Raw genomic sequence first — 7,120 nt, 5'->3', positions numbered from 1 at the left:
AATATGTGAAATATATGCAAAATTGAACTTGCACAGTGTTAAGCATTCATAAAATTACCTATATAAGATGTATGTGTGTGTGTGTGAAGGAAACGAATGGAACATAACAGTATAATAAATATTTTATGATATATATATATATATATATATGCAATAACGATAACATAAACCAATAAACAAATGAAATATGTTCATAAATCCTATAAAAAAATAACATACTAATAAAAAATAGCAATATAAATCACAATATAAACACAAATATATTATTAAACAGACAAGGGTTGAAAAGAAATAACACGCAAATAATGGGATTAAATGAAAAAGCAAAGATAATTTCATTAGTGACTAAAATATAAATATTACAAACTGTATGAAAAATGTGAAATAAGTCGAAATATGGAAAGAGTAACCAACAGTGACTAAAATAGAAACAATATAAAACTCAAAGCTTGAACTGAAACATGTAATAATTTGAATTTAGTGACTGAATTGCAATGGTTACAAAGTAATAGGACCCTGAATGTTTTTATCTCATACGCTAAACACACATAATCCTAGCGCCTAAAACGACACCGTTTGGGTCCTATATAAACCCAATTATATATTTTTAACCCTAATCTCTTATTCTCTTTTCACAGTTGTTCTGTCATTCTCTCCCCTATCTCATTTTCCTCTTTTTGTTTGTTTTTTATTTTTACTGAGAGAGAGAGCCAAGCTAACCTAAACACTACCCATTTTAACTCAACCCCCTCTTTCAACCAAAGAACCCAAGAGACGATCCTAGAGGTCTAACAAAATGGGTTTACCTTCGGTTTTCTTCTTCTGGTGAACTAGTGGTGGCCGTGTTTTGCAAAAGGGTGAGTTTTTTCTTTTTCTTTTTTTTTTTGTTATTTTTTAGTTTGAATGGCCCTATCTTTTGTTCGAAAGTGCCCCTTTTTTTTGTTCCCTCTCGCTTTTTCTTTCTTTTTAATCATTACCCTCTCTATTTATTTGAAAATCATGGATTTGTGGCTGATTTTGATGATAGCACTAGGCTATTTTTTAGGGAAATGTTTTCCCTAGCTTTATCCCCGATTTTGTAACAACCCGAAAAAATTAGAATATTATTAAATTGAAGTTGGAGGCTTTAATTGTGAAAATTGGTAAACTGTGAGGACTAAATTAAAAGATTTTAAAACTTGGAGCTTGTTTTAGAGTTCAAGAAAATTCAGGGACCAAGCTCTGAATTTACCCAATAAAATTAGGTAAGGATGGTATTATATGTTGTATCGTGGTTTTCTGTTTCAAACAGAAAACCACGCCCAAATCCTCTCCCGAACGCCCAACTTCAAACCCCGATCCAGACGCCGTCCGAATTCCGATCGTTGTTTTGAAACCACCGTTGTGTTCATCTTCAAGCGAGGAACAAACCCTTCAGATTAATTGAAGTGAAACACTGCCAAACGTCGGGAATTTACAGTCAAAGTCTCGACGTTATTTTTAGATCCATCACCGAGAAAAACTTAAATTCACCGCCGATCGTTGTTCCGTTTACGACACCTCCTGCACCATCGTGTTCCTTGTGTCGTTGCGAGTCCGCCGGTGTCAACCTTGTTCGCCGTTGACGACGGCGCGTGAGGAGGTGGAGCAGTCTAAGATTCGGCCGAGTGGGAATACGAGCTCTCCGCCGTTCAAAAATTCGAACCGATCGTTGTAAGTATCTCGAAATCGCTCAAAATAATTTTTAGAAATTTTTCCAGGAATTTTCCGACACCGTGGCACTGTTCACGCGCCGCACGCGCCGCCGCAGGGAGAGTGAGCTGCTGGAAAACCGGTTTGACCAGTTTTGAACCGGTTTGACCGGTTCGAACTGGTTTGACCGGTCTGAACCGGTTTGACCGGTCTGAACCGGGTTGACCCGACCCGACTGTTGACCCGACCCGACCGTTGACCCGACCCGACCGTTGACCGTGACCGTTGACCGTTGACTTTCTTTGACTAAAACTTAAGATGGCTTTGACCGACCCTTAAACGACCGTAAATCTTTTCCGAGTATACCTATCCTGATAGTTTTCGACGTGCCAAATCCATTTCCGCAGTCCGTTTCACCAAATTCAAACCCGAAGGTCTCCAAATCGACGGTCAAAGTGGTTGACTTTGACTTTGACCAAGAATTTGGATTTTCGAAAAGTCATACTTTATATTTTTCGACGTCCTGATTCCGATTCCGCAATCCGTTTGGCCAAATTCAGACTCGAAATACCCCAAATTGATAGTCAAACTCGGAAAATGCTTAGATACTTAAGAATTTTAGCTTTGAACAATTAAGTAAGATTTGGGGCTGATAAATTATTGTTATTTGAAGGTGCACGAGACTCACCGGATCGTTCAACAGCTCGACCCAGCTCTTCTAGATCAGTTAAACCACGTATGCCAGTATTCACCCGTAAGACCAGTAAATTTTATGATTTTAGAGATTTATTTATGTTACCCATAAGTAATATAGTGTTACTATAAATTAGGTTCGAAAACTGTAGCAGAGCGTGGTGAAACCAGCAATCAGTAGATCTACGATTTGAACCTATTATCGAGGTGTGTTCCCTATTTATTACTGAACTGTTTTATTTGTTTTAATATGTGGTACACTGAATTCTTTGGTTACCGTATTGTTGATGCACCGATTTAATGTGATGATTTATGGATTATGACTGTTATCTGATATTTGTTTTGAAATGGTATATGATTACCATGTTTATGGATTTATGGAATTTATAACACGGTGCAATTGAATTTTTGGAATACGAATTTATAAATTACAGCTCTGATCAAGCTGGAAAATTTTACAGACCTAATGTGACTCTTAGGTAGGCTCTGCGGCCCTGAGATCATTCTCGGGTAGGCCCTGCGGCCCTAAGATGTTCTTAGGTAGGCCTCACGGCCCCGAAATCTATCTTGGGTAGGCTCTCAGGCCCTAAGATGTTCCCTTAGGGTAACGCTTTTTAAAGAGATTTACTGCAGTATAATTTTATGAGACTTTTTGGACTATGATATGTTTAGTGTACCTATAGTGATTTTATGGTAATATTGGGACACACTGAGCCTAGCTCACTTTTCGAAAATGTTTTTTCCCCTTTCAGATACTGTTGGTTAGATACCCTGGATTGAGCACTTGGAGGATCAACATATCTCTTGAAGTATATCTGATTGTAACGTTTTTACCTTGCAAGTTGACTTTATTTTGTTGACATGGACCTTATTTTAAAGTATGGGATTTTAATATGATGACATTTTTACTATTACTATTCGGTTTATCGTGATTTGATTTTTAAGATATGTTTTAAATTAATTTATTACTTATTGGTATTATATTTACAAGTTAGGTTTTGATAGTATGATTTATTATAATTTCATGTCATTTATAATGTGATTTTACATTGTTTGAATAACGGTTTCGGAAAAATGTCTTAAAGAATCATAATGTGATCCACTAGACTTAGTCAAAATGCATAGGCCGGGTCTAGGGGGTTACAGATTTAGTGGGATTTTGATGATTTTTAAATTGGTTGGTTAATTTAGTTTTTTGACTGTTTTTTTCATTGTTTTGGGTCTATTGATGACGACAGTGGCTTAGGATGTCGACCGGTGATGGCTCACACGACGGGAAGTCGAATGGTGAGGCGTGTACCACTCGCACTAGTCGAATGACTCATTGCTAATTGACAATTGCTGGTAGGTTATAGGGTAAAAACCCTAATTATTGTTAGGTGATCTGGATTGTTGGATCTGATTTTAGATCCAACAGCTGTGGGGTGGCGACTGAAGCTAGAGATGAAAACCCTAGTTGGGTTTGGGCTCTCATGCACGGGTCTGATCTTGGGTCGGGTTGGTGGGTTATTTGGGCTTGAACCAAAATGGGCATGTTTGCTGTTGTAGTTGGGTCCTTATAATTTGATTTGGGTAATTTAAAACCGAGTTTGGTTTTTTGTTTGTAATCGGGCTTGCAAAATGTAATTATTTATAATAATAATAATAATAATAATAATAATAATAATAAATCCCGAGAAAAAACGAGTGTCTACAAGATTGATAAAGTTGTAGTTGTTATTTAGGTTTTAATGGACTCATTATTTTATATATTTGGGTATTGTTTTCCTCCTTTCGTTGTCCATCAACGTTCTCTTTGTATGTTGAGGATAATGAAGGAGTTTTTCTAAACAAGACATGCAATTCTTATAAAAAAAATATACAAGGGTCGACCCATATTCATAGGTTAGAGTGACTACTTAATTATATAGTTAGTATTACTAGGATCATTATATTTTTAATTTTGACAATATGACCACATAATTATTTAAGTTGTTTCAATATAGTAATTTATTGTTACAAAACAAACAATATAGTTGATGTAGACCTTTGACTCGCCATTAGTAAATAACAACCACATCAACTCCATCACGTGTTTTGTAACGACAAATGGCTACACTAAAACCACTTAAATAGTTATATGGTTATACTATCAAAATTAAAAGTATAATGATTATATCAATATTAACCCTATAATTAATTGGTCATTTGAATAATTTCTCCTAATTTGAAAGAAATGAAGGAATGACTAGAAGTTGTTAGCCACAGTTTCCTTTCACTAGCAAAACACAACATTCATCTTCTCCGTTTAATACAATAATCAAACCCCAGTTTAATGGGAACCCTGAAATTTTCCCAAGTCCCTCAAATGGGATTTATGAAAACCCCCCAAAAAAAAACAGAAGAAACTTGAGCTACCCAGTACTGTCACTTGTAGGCTTAGAGGAGGAACAAGGAAACCCTTGTGGAAATCAAGGGTGCTTTCCACGGAAGCCATCCAAGCCGTTCATTCCCTCAAGTTAGCCAATTCCGATTCCAAATTACACCATGTTTTCTCCACCAGGCTTTCCAGGTTACTTAAAGCTGACCTTTTGGACACTTTGGCCGAGTTACAGAGACAAAACGAATTCCCCTTAGCCCTCAAGGTACCCTTTTTTTACATCTATGTATGTATTAACATTTATTTGCGTGCTTAAGGTTTAACTTTTATTTTTCTTTTCAGTTTTTTTACTGGTTTTCGTCTTTGAATTAAAGTGGAATAACCCTTTAAATCTGTGTTATGATTCGTTTTCATGCTTAATTTATTACTTGTCTCTTGCTTTTTAATGTTCGTTTGTGGGGTTTTAATTGAAGTGATGTCAGGGGTTTAGATTTTTTAATAGAAAAGGAAGGAACCCTTTGAAGCTATATGTATTGTAATACATTTTCATGCTTAAATTTTCAGTTTTATCTTGATTTCCAGATTTTAATGCTGAGTTTTTAGATGAAAAGTTGTGAGATTTTAGGTTTTTGAATTGAAATGGAAGGAACCCTTTAAGTTTATATGTATCATGATTTGTTTTCATGCTCAAGTTGTGACTTTTATCTTGCATTTCAGTTTTCAGTTCTGGGTTTTTATGTGAAATAATGTTAGGGGTCTAGGTCTTTGAATTGAGATGGAAGGAAATCTATTATTGATTATGATTCATTTTCATGTTTAGTTTATAATCTTTGTTTTGATTTTCAATTATGGTATTTTAGCTGAGATGATGTCGGGATTTAGGTTTTCAAATTTGTGAGGAAGGAAGTATGGTACAAACCAGACATGTCTTTGTACTGTGACATGATTCAGCTGTTGGGAAAGAATAGAATGATTGAAATGGCTGAACAACTTTTTGATGAAGTAAAAGAAGATGGCTTGAAACCGAATACAAGGGCATACACCGAGTTGATTGGAGCATATTTGCAAGTCGGTATGATCGAGAAGGCGATGGAGACATATGACAGACTCAAGTCATCTGGTTGTTCCCCAGATAAGTTAACCTTTACAATTTTGTTAAGAAACCTCGAGAATGTTGGGAAGGAAGAGCTTGTAGCGGTTTTAAAGAAGGATTGTATTGAATATCTGGAGTATCCTGAGAGATTCCTCGAAGATGTTAAAAAGAAAAATGTATGAGAATTCCATTTCCTTTCTACTTAGTTATATGTGTGTGTGCTCGCGCGTGCGTGCCTTATATATCTTCCTATTGGATGTTATGAGTGCATTTGTAGAACTATGTTTCTCTAATGGTGATAATAGGAAGGGAAATCATTTAGGAGAAGCTTAGGAAAAAAATATCTTGCACCATTTGTTATTCGAAGATGACATGATACTGCAGAACTTAGAACATGCTACCAAAAGCTCTAGACGTCTGGTAAGAGTGGAAAAAACGTGATGTATTATTTCTTAGTAGTACCGATACTCGAGGCTATAATATTGTAACACCCTAATCTCGTGGCTTTGAGTGAAAAATATGGTGTTTTCACTAATGCTTAGTAACAGAGAGAACTGAGGAGAAAGAAATAGGAAGTATTGCTGTTGATCCGAGGATTGGGCTTGCATGTTGATTAATATCATTTTGAACACGGACTACCGAGTCATTGCTTAATGAATTTGACAAATCTGTAGTGATTTTTGAGGCGGATTTTATTTTTCAGTGTCTGAATTGCTGGTTTTTCTGTTTCAGTCAAAGAGGCAGCAACTGGATCTTGTTTGACAATTTGCAGTCCTAAGGTGAACGAGATCGTGACACCATTACTGCAGATTCAAGCTCCTAGAGAGCAAGACCTATTCTGGCTCGGTTCTCATATGAGATGCATTTTGTTGATTTTTATTGATGCCGATGGACTTGTGTAGCAAAGTTGTTCTCGATCGACCCCACTCTAAGATTGTGTATCTGCTCAATGTTTGGGGTTGAAGTTAGGATTCATGATCTTGATCAACATCTACCATACTTTGTGTCTCAGTAAGTTATGTGGGAACTGTGTATCAAGAACAACATTATAGATAGTTGCCTGATTTGTGTTTTAACAGATTGAATTCTGATGTTGTCAAAAACAAATCTTCCCTTATACACATACACATGGATGCATGTTTGCAGTGTAACTTGTAGCTCCATATTTTTCTACTATGCCCGGATACGTGCTTGTTGCTCATTATAGAGCCTTAATGATTCCTTAAATTTGGTATTTCAATTATAGTAATGCAAAACTGTTCAACAAGATCTTGAACTATACATATAGAATTGTAAATGAACCG

At 36.0% G+C, this 7,120-nt stretch overlaps 1 pseudogene; it reads left to right on the top strand.

Moving 5' to 3' along the window:
* Positions 1-3,624: 3,624 nt before the first annotated feature.
* LOC120191293 lies at positions 3,625-6,735 on the top strand (annotated as a pseudogene).
* The last annotated feature ends 385 nt before the right edge of the window (positions 6,736-7,120 follow it).

This window comes from Hibiscus syriacus, unplaced genomic scaffold (genome assembly GCF_006381635.1).
Source record: "Hibiscus syriacus cultivar Baekdansim isolate YM2019G1 unplaced genomic scaffold, ASM638163v2 tig00116965_pilon, whole genome shotgun sequence".
NCBI lineage: Eukaryota > Viridiplantae > Streptophyta > Magnoliopsida > Malvales > Malvaceae > Hibiscus > Hibiscus syriacus.
This window is presented reverse-complemented; position numbering and strand designations above follow the sequence as displayed.